The sequence below is a fragment of the Octopus sinensis genome, linkage group LG5, assembly GCF_006345805.1.
Source record: "Octopus sinensis linkage group LG5, ASM634580v1, whole genome shotgun sequence".
NCBI classification, from domain to species: domain Eukaryota; kingdom Metazoa; phylum Mollusca; class Cephalopoda; order Octopoda; family Octopodidae; genus Octopus; species Octopus sinensis.
Window position 1 is genome coordinate 99,320,251 of NC_043001.1, and position 16,262 is coordinate 99,336,512.

At 37.2% G+C, this 16,262-nt stretch overlaps 1 protein-coding gene and 1 long non-coding RNA gene across 3 annotated transcripts in view; one reads left to right on the forward strand and one right to left on the reverse strand.

Moving 5' to 3' along the window:
• The window catches only part of LOC115212367 (SUN domain-containing protein 1), a 103,070-nt gene that overhangs the window by 22,181 nt on the left and 64,627 nt on the right, over window positions 1–16,262 (forward strand). The gene's annotated exons all lie outside the window — the stretch shown is intronic.
• LOC115212368 lies at window positions 3,332–5,994 on the reverse strand. Its single transcript, XR_003881711.2, has 2 exons — window positions 5,115–5,994; window positions 3,332–3,395 (listed from the first exon to the last, which is right to left on the reverse strand). It is a non-coding gene; the product is annotated as an uncharacterized LOC115212368 (long non-coding RNA).

The window sequence follows — 16,262 nt, forward strand, 5'->3', positions numbered from 1 at the left end:
ACGCATAAAAATTGTTTTTCGTGTTGCTGTATTGAATATTATTTTTCTATGCAAAAGATAATGAAAGGAACCCAATGGTTATATATATAATGTGTGTTTTAAATTTTAGCTTTCTTCAAAGGTAATAGATAAACCAACATATATATATGTATATAAATCCTTAAAAATGTTCCAGCCTGAAAGCTGCGACTATGCTGGGGTACCACCGTTGAATGTGCTACACTAGTATGTAAAACCACCTCTGATATGTGGCACTTGGTCAACAAGGGAGTTCAACAAATCTGCGCGCATCTGTTTCCTGTCGAGAGGTAGGTTCATCTGGAACCCCTGACAAGAAAAGTTTCAGTTTAATTATAAAGAAACCCACATCCCCACCATGCAGGCCTATCGAGCATTTAGGATTTTCCAGATGTATATCACTGCATATCTCTCCCGCCTTTCTCAAGGGATAACAGTTTTAATACTTTCAGTCTTTCCCAGTAGCTGATATGTTGCATTGAGACAGTCTTCTTAGTGTAGCTTCGTTGGATTGCTTTGAGTTCTGCTGTTAACTTTATATTGTATGGTGACCATAGTTGGGAACAGTAGTCTAAGCTGCTGAGGACGAATGTCTTCCAAAGGACCATTAGTGTCTCCTTCTCTCTTGTTCTGAAAGTTCAGAGGATCCATCCAGCTAGCCGTCTGCATTTTATTACCAAATTGGCGATATGCACTTGGAAAGATGCATCATTGTTCATGTCAATGCTCAGGACATGCACTGATTTTGACTCAGGAATTGCAATTCTTCCCGGGTCAGTGTATCCGGTCTGCATGTCGTTCAGCTTTATGTGTATATATATATGTATTTTATTCAAAGAAATTCCAACACTGTCTGTTTTTTATGTTTTATTTATATTCTTTATAACAGTTTCAACAGCTGAAACATTCCTGGGACCTTGAAGACTGCTTAAATGCAAGAAAGTATACTAGTCCCTTAATATTTGATATTCAATATTTCCTCTATTCAATGACAATCAACACTTCATTTCATTTTACTATATATTCTATATTCTACATTAATATTATAAAGACTATAAATAAAACATAAAAAACAGAGTTGGAATTCCTTTGAATAATATATATCTCTCTATACACAATCATACAAACCCCTTTTTATTTATATATATATATATATATATACATATATATATATATATATATATATGTGTGTGTGTATATGTGTATGTATATATATATATATATATGTGTGTGTGTGTGCATACTCGACAGTGTTAGCACCCTGAGAGAAAAGTTGGACCTAAGAAGTATCAGATGTAGTGTGCAAGAGAGATGACTGCGCTGGTATGGCCATGTGGCAAGAATGGATGTGGATAGTTGTGTGAAAAAGTGCCACACCCTAGCGGTTGAGGGAACCTGTGGAAGAGGTAGACCCAGGAAGACTTGGGATGAGGTGGTGAAGCATGACCTTCGAACATTGGGCCTCACCGAGGAAATGACTAGTGACCGGGACTTTTGGAAATATGCAGTGCTTGAGAAGACTCGGCAAGCTCAAGTGAGACCATAACCTTATGGCCTATGCCAGGGATGTAACCAGCCCACTTTATGTGTACCTTTCCCTTATTGGACACTAAACTCTGCTTGCAAAGACCTGTTGAGGCAAGTGAAATCGAAATGAGTTTTAAGACATTGATAGATATACCAGTTCTACATTTCGGCTTGTTATGGCTGTAATCATCGATGGCCTTCCTACTCTACATATTGATCAGTTGTCAAGTGGATGCTGAAGAATAAGAATTGCATCCTAGAAATTAAAATAGACGAACATCAGAAAGCCTTAATGAGAGGAGATTCAGCTAAATCATGGCATGAAAAAGAAAATACTCTGCTTTAAAATGAAGTTCTCACAGTGAAAACTTAGAAAAGTCTAAATAGCAGTACATATAACGCTTACTGATAAACTAATAATCAGTGTGTCTAGTACTGACTTCTAAACATCTGTTTGATATGGCTACCATTACTGAAAAGTGAATTTAAGCTAAAACTACTATAGTTGTACATGTGCTATGGGATAAAGATTAAATTACCTTGTAGTTTAGGAATAAGCTTTTCCAGTTGGAATCTCATGGGGTTCTGATTTACATATCCAGCAACAAAGCCTTTGATGTTGATTGGAAATTGGACTGATTACATGTAGTGTAGATGCGATCTTATTTTAAAATTGTCTTGATATATTTGACAAAAAAGAAAACGCCATTCAACTGCAGTGGAATAATAAAAGGTATCTTTTCAGAAATTAAGTTAACTGAAAGTGTAATGTAACATGGCCTAAGGGAGACCATTCCATGATAATAAAAAAAAGACAATAGATTAGAAGAATGAATGATTTTAATGTTAAAAATTAACTTTACTGGTAGGAAATTTTTTCATTTAAAAGTAAAATACAAAATATATAATAGATGGATGGATTTTATGAACTTATGAACAAATGACTTGCCTAAACTCGAATTCATTTTACAAGAAGTAGCACTAGAGAAGGACTCTTTGAAAGGTATGATACTGAATCAAATGTCATTCTATATTCCTTGGTTGCATTATGTCATTTAGCTTGCACAAAAGATTTAGGTGTAGGAACCAAAATTATGATTAATAATAAAATTTTATCCTATGTGAATAACAGTATGGGTGAATCCTTAAAAAATATTTGAATAAATTTAAACCCAAAATGTATTTTTAAAAAATTTAAAAACAAATGTTGGTGCATATGAATAGTCAGCTCTGCTTGTGCAAGCCCCTGACATGGGGTAGTTGATTGAGCAATTTTAGCAGTTGTGCTGTTACTGACTTCAAATATTGCAATTATAATATGGGCTCTTCTTTAGAGATAGTTGTTTCTGGTGGAGACTTTTGTGTTACTTTAACCCTTTAACATTCAGATTACTGTCAAATTTAATGCCTATTAAATGATATTATTTTGAATTAATCATACCTTTGAGATTTTGATGATGTGGTTGTTTATTTTTAGAATGACATTGTAAGGTAGATGTGAGAGGCTGGATCTGGTCAGCTTGAACACCAAACGAGTAGAATATTTTGGCTGGGTATGACTGGTTTAAATGCTTAAGGGTTAAGCAATCAAACATTTGCCTAGAGCCTCCCTACCTGAAAATAAGAGTCATTTACAAATGCAAATAACTTTATCAGTAAAGTCGTATTAAGTCTCCAAAATTAAGTTTATGTCAGGCATTTCTTAAAATGCTGATTTTTTTTTCCTTCTTTCCCTCAGAATTTTATTTTTCCATGTAAAATGAATTTTTGTTTTAAAAAGTTATTCTTTGCAATTGTCTTGCATTCATTTTTTTGTTTGTTTTTAAATGAACCAATTCCATGATCTCTCCCTGAAAAATATAAAAAGAGTTGAAATAGGATGCATGTGAACTAAAAGCTACATACCACAAAGCATTACAGACGCTTCACCAATACCAGTGCCTTTATAATATCTAATATCACAAAGCCATTAATTTGGGGAGGATTGTAGTTTATTAAATGGACATGTCATTGATTGGCACTTTACTTTATCCCGATTTGGAAAGTATGAATGTCAAAAGTCGATCAGAGTGAACTCAGAATGTGTTCTTCTGACCCTGTTCCAATAATAATGATGAATAAGTATACAAGTATATACAATATTTTGGTAAATTTAATCAACCTCACTAGTAGCTAACAAGTGCTTATATTTATTAAGCGATCCTACTCCATGCTGTGAGATATTTCCTCTCTGCCTTTCCAGCTTTGTTGCTAAAACGTCTCCCCTTCCTTTTTGTTTAGTGCGTGGTTGGGGCAGTCGAATCGCTTATTATAACAGTCTTGCAAACTAACGGGTATTTCAACAGTACAACACACAATGAGCTAGTATTAGTCTTTTTGAAAAAAGGTGTCATTGCCAAGTATTTTCTGTTAAGCGGAAAACATTTCATATCATTAAAAGTACTAAAAAAAAGTTTAAAATTTCATTTGCAGACAGTATTCTTTCAAAACTCCGTATTTATTTTGTAAAATGTCTTTTCGAGACAATTTTTTATATTGATCTCGTTACATTTTATACAAAGCTCTTTGCCCCCTCTTGCCACGGACTTAGTATCCTCATAACTTTCTGAAAACAAATATTTTAAAAGTTATGTTGATGTAATGTTAAAAGAAACATTTGTAAAAAGTTTCGGATCATTCCCCTTTCCTTCCGACTTTACTCTAAACGCGTTTTAAACTGCATATTTTAAAATGGAATTGTAGGTACAGACATATGTTTTCGAGAATGTGGGATAAGGATTATGTTGGGGGTAAAAAAAAAATCAGGAAAAAATACGGTTTGAGGAAAAGTCGTGGTGGGGAACAGCAAACTAGTTACACCGATTCGCTTCACAAAATTGTTTGGATGCTTTCATGTTAAACAAAACAAATGAAAAAAAAAACAGAATAAGTAAATAATTTATTAATGCATAAAGATTGAATTTATCATGAATAGTCTTGGAAAAGCTATTTGGAATGAGAATTTGAATATGAGTGATCTGTTTCCGTTGACTGCGAACATTCAGATGGATAGAGTGGTGTGATTGTTTTTGTTAGCGATATACGAGAGGTCAAATGGCTACAACTGGGAATCGAAACTGCATCGTAGGCTCGCTGGGCAGGAATTTATTTTGGTATCCTACAGAATTTCATTTTATGATGTACTTTCTACTACCAGCATATCTCAAGTGACCTGTGACCTGCTTGATTTACTACCAAAACAAACAAGCACACGCATAAAAATTGTTTTTCGTGTTGCTGTATTGAATATTATTTTTCTATGCAAAAGATAATGAAAGGAACCCAATGGTTATATATATAATGTGTGTTTTAAATTTTAACAGGAGCCATTTTGCTTAATGATTGTTTTTCAAAGCATAGTTTTTGCATTTTTTGTGTGGAAGTTATGAAAAAATAAATTAAAATAAATGAAGGAAAGTGGAAAAAAGTTTTATATGTATAATAATAATAATAAACTAGGAAAATATGTCTGAATTGTTAAAATGCATAATGTGTAATTTCCATGTGTGGATAGAGAGAAGGAGACTCACCATGTTTACGTATTTAAAGCCCCATTTTGCCGAGTTGACCGTCGCCCATACCTTCTACTACTAGTTTCTGATTGTGAATTAGAGTTAACATTGTTACGTTTCAGTGCCATTCTGGCTTCTGCCTGTTCGAATTTTCTGTTAGCTCTTGCCTGGGCCATGGCCCTGGCGTTTCTTACTCTCTCCTTCCTCCTATACTCGTCATTTTGTCGAAGGATAGCCATTGAGATAGCATTCTCTTCTCGCTCTTTCCGCCTGTACTCGTCGTCCATTCTGGCCTGAGCTCTCGATAGAGCATTTTTTGCCCGTTCTCTTGCCCTATACTCCTCGCTCAAACGGTTTCGTCTCTGAGCAGCTGCATTTCGTTCTCTCTCTTTCGCCCGGTACTCTGGATCTTCTCTCATCCTCCTCATATTTTCAGCCGCGCGCGCTCTTGATAGTTCTTTGTTTGCAGTCCTATGTCTAACCAACAGCTCGCTCGATCTAGGTTGATCTTTGCGTACTGTTGTTTTAATCCTCGGCATGTTTTTGTTCCGTTTGCTGTGCGATCTTGCCTTTTAAATTCTGCCTGAATCCCCAGACAAGGGTCTGTTTAAAACAGCCAACACTTTGAAGTTTTTGTATATGAAATGCAGTTTAAAAAAAAACTTCGAGAACGTATTGAATTAGAAAACAGCAGCTCACTCTCTTGCTTGTTGGTCTAGCCTTCTCCTGTGATTGCCATGTAGTGTCGAATAAGAGAGAGAGAGAATGCGCAGACAGTTACGAAATTGCTTTCTCTCTGCGCATACCCTCTTGTCTCCCTACATCACACACTCTCATGTTAAGGCGGCGGTATTGATGTAGAAGCCAGCACAATAAAACGTGCTATCATTCGTCAACGGGGTAGTGTTCTAAGCGGGCGTCATAAAATCGGCGATTCTGCCCATCGGGTAGCCCTGGTTGAAGGGCATAGGCCGAGATAATGATTGCTAACCCATGATTTAGCACTAATCTAATCTTACGTATTCTGTCGCATACTCTGACTACCTCGATTACCTTAACACATTTCTCCGCAAGAAGTATACCCACGCCCTCGACCCCGTCAGTGTTCCCTGACTAGAAAATCTTGTACCTGTGTTCTTTGCCTGTGAGGAACCTAGCGGAACCTCCTCTTCACCTTACTTTCTTGGAAGCAGCACAAATCGACACATCTCCGTTCAAGCATCTCAACAATCACACCAGACCTACCTTTCAGTGTGCCAGCTCTGAGGGTATGAGAGATGTGGGACCTTGGGATGAGGGACAGCAGTGTCATGAACCTGAAAAGAAAGCCCGCATTTGGCAGAATTCATAAACAAACAATAGCCTTCAACCTGCATACACTACACCATCATTTTTATGCACTATATGATCGATAAACCCTAGGTAGGGGTAGGCATTAGCGTTAAGCCTTTAGAAGTGTTTGTGGGAAACAACCAAGGATGACAGAGGATAGAAACTTCCGGTACAGGTGGAGGGGTACCGCGAGCCAGCAAATTTAGACGAGAGCATCTTCTGGATTTGTATACTTTCGGGGTACTACTAGCGAACAGTGGTCCCGGTGCGCGCACACGCACAGTCGCGCGTCCGCGCTATATGTTCGTAAGTAGTTGATCCTATAACGACTATCTAGAAAAGTAAATAAAACACAAAATAAATAATTTTTTTACACAAAGTAAATAATTTTTTAAAAAGTAAGGATCGACTACTTACGACTAGCCTGCGCGTGTGCGCGCACCGGGACCACTGTTCGCCAGTAGTACCTACTTTCGGGGGAGTTATTAAAAATCGAGTAGGGAAATCCGACTGCGTGCGCTAGTTTATGTAGGGTGGGGAAGGTGTATAAGGTATTTGAGGATATACCTTTCTTGGGTCATTGCTGCATTTTCTGCTGACTGTGTATAATCTTTGTTTCAGAAAATAATAATGGCAGACCTTCAGCTTACTCAAGAAATGAAGAGGCATGCTGTTATTGTACTTATAAAGGCTGTAGCGGAAACTATCTATATATATATATATTATATATATATATATATATATATATATATATATATATATAATAATAATTGTGTACAGTGCTCAGGTGCACTACAACTCATCTAAAGTGTATATATAATCAGGTGTAGTTTCGGCGGATTTCGGAAAGCATGAGGGCCTTAAAGGATGCAGTGTCATGGCAGTCAACAACTGACGCAGGCAGTTTATTCCATGCTTCAGCAACTCTGAGCGTGAAAAAATGTTTCCGAAAGTCATGGGAGCTGTGTTGTTTTCTGACTTTGTAGGCATGTCCACGTGTGTTAGACACATGGAGATCAAAAAGGTGTTCAGTGTTGTTGTTGGTGAGGTGGTTGATAACTTTGTGGGTGTTTACCAAGTCCGTCGCCAGACGCCGGAGCTTCAGTGAATCCATGCCCAGGGAAACAAGGCTTTCATGTATGTATATATATATATACACATATATATATATATATACACACATGTATGTATATATATACATATGTATATATGTATATATATACATATGTATATATATATACACACATATGTATGTATATACATACATGTGTATGTATTTGCATATATATATGTATATATACATATACGTATATATACACACATATATATACATATATACACATACATATATATGTATATATACATATATACACATACATATATATACGTATATATACATATATACACATATACACACACACATATATATATCATCATCATCATCGATTAACGTCCGTTCTCCATGCTAGCATGGGTTGGACGATTCGACCGGGGATCTGGGAAGCCAGAAGGCTGCACCAGGCTCCAGTCTGATCTACAGCTGGATGCCCTTCCTAACGCCAACCACACCGTGAGTGTAGTGGGTGCTTTTTATGTGCCACCGGCACAGGTGCCAGGCGAGACTGGCAAGGGCCACGATTGGATTGGTGCATTTTATGTACCACCAGCACGGAAATCAGTCGAGGCGGTGCTGGCATTGGCCACGTTCAGATGGGCCTTTTTACGTACACATATATATACATATATATATATATATATATAAAACAGTCTGTACAAACATTCCTCATCTATTACTAATGAGTAATTTGCTTTTTATTCTTTGCATCAATCTCTTGTCAAAACTGCTGAAATCTTTCATGTTTTACTTAAATTACAAGGCTTTTGGTTTTATATATCAGTGTAATAAAAATTAAAGAAAATCAGTATTTTCATTTGGACATATGACCTTGTAAGATCAGCTGAAGTTACTGACTATTGAACCACCTTTAGATTGATTTTCGTAATTTGTCATTCCCCCTGTGCTGGTGGCACGGGAAAAGTACCATCCGGACGTGGCCGATGCCAGTACCCCCTGACTGGCCCCTGTGCCTGTGACATGTAAAAAGCACTATCCAAACGTGAATGATGCCAGGCCCACCTGATTGGCTTCTGTGTCGGTCGTACGTAAAAAGCACCCTCTACATTCACGGAGTGGTTGACGTTAGGAAGGGCATCCAGCTGTAGAAACACTGCCAGATCAGATTGGAGCCTTATGCAGCTGCTGGCTCCCCAGAATTCAGTCAAACCGTCCAACCTATGTTAGCATGGAAATCGGACATTAAACGATGCTGATGATGATGTATATTCTGCTGTAGGCCCTGATAGATTCCCTACTAGTCTCCTGAAGAAATGTAGAGACCAACTTGCAGTCTCTCTGCCCAACCTCTGGAGAAATACTGTCGATTCAGGTTGCATACAAAAAGAGCTTTTATCCCAATCTGTCATCCCAGTTTTCTAACAGGGAAACAGATCCCTCGCAGTCGGCTATCATTCAATCTCTCTCACCTCACATATTATTAAAATATTTGAAAGGATAGTAAGATCAAGGATAGCTGGCATCATGCAGAGCCACAAAACCTAAATTGAAACCAGCATCACTTTCGCTGCAGCAGGGACTGTCTAACCCAGCTCTTACACCACATCAATGATATTCTTAAAGCCTTGGGAACAGATTTGAAGTCAGATGTTGTATATCTTGACTTCTGTAAAACATTCAACAGAGTTGACCATAATATCCTAATGTCAAAATTATCAAATGTTGGAATCCGTGGAAAACTTCTACACTGGATTGAGTATTTCCTGAAAAACAACAGAACATGTGATCGGTGGAATCCACTCAATCCCAGCAAAAGTCACCGCTTTTCTTTATAATCTATATAAATGATTTTTCCAGCATTATAAAACACAGCAAAATGAAAATATCTGCTCCAGAAAATTATCAATGAAGAAGAAGACCAAACTCAACTCCAGTTTGATCAACATGCTAAAACAGCCATACTCTCTTCCCAGAAATCATTCACCAAAATAATTAAGGGCTTGACTGATCGCTATTATTGGGACAGTCTTAAAGCATTGAAACTCTATTCTCTTCAGTGCCCCCATGAACGATACATCATTTGCTCAAACGACCCCAACATTAGCTTCAAAATCCATCCAAGGCTAGGACCTGTAAAGCTTTTTGCAAATACACACTCCTGCTACAATCATCTCCACTTCAAGTTTCAACTCTGTACGTGGTCACTTGATATGCTAGAAATAACAGCCAAATTTCTTCAAATCACATTACTGTCTTACAAAAATACGCGTTGGCTAACTTCGTCTGGGAACCCCACCACTTAGGAAAAAGTCTACAGTCTACGTCAGGGGTGGGCAACTTTTCGTCAACTGGGGCCCCGCATTGTGCCATTTCCAAGTGGGAGAGGGCCATATGATAAAACACATATGCATGAAATATTATTTGCCCATTTTACACTGAATTTTTTGCAGTTCTTAATTTTATTTGTCTTACTAATGTAAATAAATTATAGTTTGAAATATTGATGTCAAAAAAAAAAAGGAATATTCATTGATATTTTATTGAAGAACAAATTTCATTATCTGTATCAATGAGATATTTGCACATTCACATTCACATACGTTCCCTACCCAATTCAGGATCACAATACATAAATACACTGCAACTCAATTTCTTTTCCTTAACAAGCCCTGCCCTATTTAACATTGTTCTGAAACAGATCAGTGAGGAAAAGGATCCCATTACCTTTAAACGGAATCTGGACAAATTTCTTCAAGGAATACCAGATAAGTTACCTATACCTGGATACAACACAACAAGAACTCCCTACTTGAATCGACCATTGTGCCACAAAACTTGACTTAAAAAGCATTTAGATTATCCTATCAGGTGGTGCTATTAAGTTAGACATGGCCTGGATCAATCTTTAGTCAAAACCTATCAAAGTTTGCATGCATGCGTGCATGCATACATACATACATACATACATACACATACACACACACACACACATACATACTGTGTTTATGAGATATGCATACATACACACTGGTTGTGCTCCAGCATAGTGCAGTAAATAACAAATCTTATTTCATGATAATTTTTTTGAGCTTCTTGAGAAAGGTTATATACATGCAATATCTATCCAACTTCAATTGTACAGCTTCGATATTTAAATTAGCATATTCTGTGTCAAACACTGTGTGTGTGTGATCGCCCCCCACCCATCATTCTCTTGTAATATTTCAGTTATGGAACGAGTTAAATATTTTTTGTTTCCATACTTACATCAGTTATGAAAATGAGTTATCTCCCCTCGTACGCCCGTTTATCTTCTTGGTTATTTGGGGTTCCTACAATCAAGTATTGTTTTTTTATTATAATTTCATGCATTATGTACTTGACTAGTGCTTTATTATATGAACCCCAAAATAAATGAAAAGCAAAGTGGCATTTTTTTCCCGATGCTGTAAAGCTTTTTGCAAATACACACTCCTGCTACAATCATCGCCACTTCAAGTCTCAACTCTGTACGTGGTCACTTGATATGCTAGAAATAACAGCCAAATTTCTTCAAATCACATTACTGTCTTACAAAAATACGCGTTGGCTAACCTCGTCTGGGAACCCCACCAATTAGGAAAAAGTCTACAGTCTACGTCAGGGGTGGGCAACTTTTCGTCAACTGGGGCCCCGCATTGTGCCATTTCCAAGTGGGAGAGGGCCATATGATAAAACACATATGCATGAAATATTATTTGCCCATTTTACACTGAATTTTTTGCAGTTCTTAATTTTATTTGTCTTACTAGTGTAAATAAATTATAGTTTGAAATATTGATGTAAAAAAAAAAAAAAATGAATATTCATTGATATTTTATTGAAGAACAAATTTCATTATCTGTATCAATGAGATATTTGCACATTCTTTACCATATTTTCAATATTAGGTAACATTTGAGATGTCGCTACACTTAGGTTATGCTGCAAATTAGTAACCTAGAAACTTGTCGGGGGCCGCAGGTTGCCCATGCATGGTCTTTGTCGTCAATCGACATGCTAGAATTAACAGCCGAATTCCCTCAAATTACACCTTACTGTGTTAGCTAGAAATCGCTTTGTTTTCATGGTCCTATGTTCAGTTAGAATAGTAACGGCTTGAATGCCTTTGATCATAGCACTGCTAACTCAGAGATGACTTAGGTTTTATTAAATAATAATCTTCATATTGTGTGTATGTGTTATGGTTGGTTGCTTGTGTGCTGTATCTCAAAGCAAAATTCTTGTTATGAATCAAAAGTTGAATGGGACAATTTAAGTTCATAACTCAAAGAAATTTACGTCTTTGAATTCTTTAGAAAGACTCAGATTAGGAATTTATTTATTTCCACTTTGTGTCTTTTAGGTGGCACATAAGGCTTCCATTCTCTTTGTCTGTCTATCTCACTCACTCTCTCTCTCTCTCTCTTTTGCTATATTGCTCCATCTATGAGGTTTGAAACAAGTTTCCCTTTTTCCAAGTGAGGAACCACTGATTCCACAAGGTGTTGGTGATTCTTCTGACTGTTTGAAGTTTCTGTAATCAGAAGTTCCTTTCTTTGTAGCTTTCTATTCAGCCTCAGGTGACTAGCTTAGTGCCTAACCTTCATGGACTGAAGTAGGGCCTTAGTTATCTTAGTTTCTCTTAGACCAGTTGTTCCACAAAGGTAGTGCTGGAGGTCTGTGAAATAAATTCAAAATTTCATATATATATATGGCCTAGTGGTTAGGGCAGCGGACTTGCGGTCGGAGGATCGTGGTTTCGATTCCCAGACCGGGCGTTGTGTGTGTTTATTGAGCGAAAAACACCTAAAAAAGCTCCACGAGGCTCCGGCAGGAGGTGGTGATCCCTGCTGTACTCTTTCACCACTCTAAAGGCGGTGCTCCAGCATGGCCGCAGTCAAATGACTGAAACAAGTACAAAAAAAAAAATATATATATATATATATATATATATATACATACATACATACATACATACATACATACATATATGCATACATATATTGTTGATTTCTATGCCTCTATCTCTAAGGAACTGCTAGCTAAAGCCCTCACCTTTGCAAGCGAATTTATAGAAATTAGTACACAAGATACGGACATAATTTTCCATATTAGAAAGACTTTACTCTTCAGTGAGAACGCAGTGTGGGTCAAGACTACCGATACAATGGGTACTTTTGATGTGAGCATGGAGTCATATGATGGAGAAGGCATATGTGATCTCATTGGACTATTCCTACTCGATACATTGGGCAAGATTTTTCCTGGTGTATATTTCGCCATTTACAAAGCTGATGCCCTAGCTTTAACCACAGATATCAATGGACCAGCACAAGATCGTTTTAGAAAGGACATTATCCAAATGATGAAAACTTTGTCTCAGCATAACTACAGATACCAACCTGACGGTTGTCAATTTCCTAGTTGTTTCCTTAGATTTAAATAAAAGTATTTACAAACCTTACAGGAAGCCCAACGATAGACTTAGTTATATTAATATAGGTTCCTGCCATCCACCCATAGTGTTTAAAAATTTAGTTAAAAACATTAGCAAGAGAATTTCTAGCCTCTCCTCTAATAGGAACATTTTTAATAGTGTTGCCACAATATATAATAAAGCTCTAAAAGATTGTGGATTTAGCAAGGAAATAACCTATATACCTGTTACGAGTCCAGTAATAAAGAAAAGGAAACATAGGAATAGGAAAACTATCTGGTTCACACCCACTTACTCCCCCAACGTGACCTTTAATATAGTTAAATTTTTCTTATCACTTATAGGTAGGCATTTTCCAATCAATCATAATTACAGAAAGCTCTTCAATAGGCATAACCTAAAAATTAGTTTTAATTCAACTACTAATTTTTAAAATATGATTGCACACAATACACAAAAACAACAATGAAACCAGCTGTTCATGCAGTGATAAAAATTTGTGCCTGCTAAATGGAGCTTGCATGACCAAAACCATAATTTATGAAGCCACCGTAGACTCTACAACCACTAAGGACATAGTTTCGTCAAAGAAATATATGGGTCTCACAGAGGGGAATTTCAAAGCCAGGATCAACAATCACACCTTGAGCTTCAGACATTGGGAAAAAAGAAAAACAACCAAATTATCCAGTTATATATGGCTCTTAAAAGAAAAAGGTGTCAACTATAACATCCATTGGAACATCTTAGCCAAGTGTAAGTCTTACACCAACGGCAGTGGAAAGTTTGGTTTTTGTGATATGGAAAGATGGCTCATCTGGAATAGCAGCTTAGACCTCGCTACATGCCTAAATTCAAGAATTGAACTTTTTGGATTGTGCCCATATATGGCTAAATATTTGTTTAGTTTTTGGTCCTCCCAAGATCACGGATAGAACTTGCTTTTTAGATTCTTTCTGTACATTACTTTTCACCCTGCATATTTGTGCATGTGCATGTATGGGTATATATGTGTGTGCACGGGTATGTATATGTGTACATGTGTGTGGGTGTGAATGTATGTTTCACGTGAGTGTGAGTGAGCATATGCATATATGCATGTGGGTGTATGTGCGTGCATGTGTATGTATGAACATGTGCGCATACGCAGATTCTATGAGCGTATGTTTACCTTTGAGTATTTTTACTTTCTCACTATTCGGGTAATTTCCCTTTACGTAATGGTTATTCTCATAGCTCTTTTATTTGTCTTAATAACGGTCATATTCATAGTAATTTCCCTTTATTTAATGGTCATTTTCATAGCATTTTCATTTGTTTTAATAAGTGACAAGATGCTGGAACAAACTTCCTCCCTGACATCTGAAACTCCAAGTTTTGTTATGGCAACCGACTAATTGTCACATATTATATATATATATATATATATATATATATATAAAATATCATCATCATCGTTTAATATCCTGGGCAAGATAAGGGTTCTAGACCGGTGATGCAAATTCCAGGTGAGGCTGGACCATAGCTATATAAAGCCTCAGATAGATAGCTGGGGAGCGGCTCACAAAGGACTTGGTAAGTGATGCCAAGACACCTTCAGCCTTCTTGGCAATTTTAGCAATGTGTTTTATCCAATGCAAATCACTGTCGGCAATAATGCCCAAGTCACATTCACAAGAAGACTTTTTGAGATTAGTGTTGTGGAGTGGGTAAGTAGACGCTGGGTTTTTCCTCCCAAAATGCATGGTGGTACATTTGTCCACAGCCAGCTTGAGTTGCCAGTCCATGAAACATTGCTGCATTGTGGCCAGGTCTGATTGCAATAAAGATCTATAGTGTACAGGATCTGTCCTCTTTATTTCGAGGTACAGCTTGATGTCATCTGCATTTTTCAGCACTGTGGCATTCTTTAAGTTGGCATCTATGTCATTAGTATATGCAACAAATAAAAGGGGGCCAAGAACAGATCCTTGTGGTACACCAGATGTCATCTCATAGGGTGGAGAGTGCTGTCATAGAACTGTGACAATCTCTTTTCGGCTGATAATGAAGGACTTCAACTAGTTATAGAGATCATCTCTTACACCCATTACCGAGAGTTTCACCATAAGTCTTTTGTGCATCACAGAATTAAAAGCCTTAGCAAAGTCCAGGTAAGCAACATCCACCCAGGAGCCGCCATCAGTGATTCAGGTAATGTCATCAAGAAACTTGATGAGTTGGTTACAGCAGCTGGAGTTAAGAATAAATCCAAATTGTGACGGCTGGATGAGGCTGTGAGACTTCCAGACGTTTCAGAGTGTTTTTCTGACACAGGATTCCATCAGTTTGGCAATGCAGCTAGTAAGACCAATGGGGCAATAGTTGACAGGCAATGTGCGGTCACCGTTTTTGAACAGAGGGATAACACTGGCAGTTTTCCACTGCTCTGGAGTAACACCATTGTCAAGACAGAATTGAAAGAATAGTGAAAGTTGGTTCAGAAGAAAGTACCCACTGCGTTTGAGAAGTAGGTATGTAACACCGAGACCAGGAGAGGCATAGTTACGTTTATTCTTAAGGTGGCATTGTAGCATTGCTGGTGTAAATTTCATAGTAATAGAGTCCGGTGTCAGAGGTGATGGAGATGGAACATTTTGATCTGTTCTGATAATCAGCAGTGACTTTGTCAGCAAATCCCCTGCAATGGTCAATAATCAATGGCAAGATGAGCTACTATGGATCACACTACCCCAAAGTGTGTATGCATGTGACCAGGGACCACATGTTAACTTAGATTCCCACTGAAACTTTGAACTTGAACTCTACACCTCAACAATGAATGACGACTATGGTGTCTGCACTATCCAGCATGCTTGCTCTCCCAGTGGGGCATTTGTCCATCAGATATGGTCAGCATTGACTTTAAGAGCAAAACTATGACAAGTATATATATATATATATATATATATATATATTTTGTTTGCACTCAGTCTATGCTTATTAACTTGTTACAGCAGCTTAGACAAATGCTCTGGTTGTTACTTTACTGATACTTTATATCTAGTCACAATACTTGACAATACACTGTGGGATGTCCCAGATCAGATTAAACTTTGATATATTTGGGTTGCTGTCAAATATTGATCAGCCTATGCCTGTTCTATAAATAGAAAAGAGGTAAGCTGACTGACAAGAACTACTTAATAACAACAAGAAGAAGCAATATTTAAATACCTAAAACCAGTTACACAATTATACAATGCTGAATAATCATTAATATAAGCAGAAGCTTATCTCTTTAATTTAAAATTTATGACCA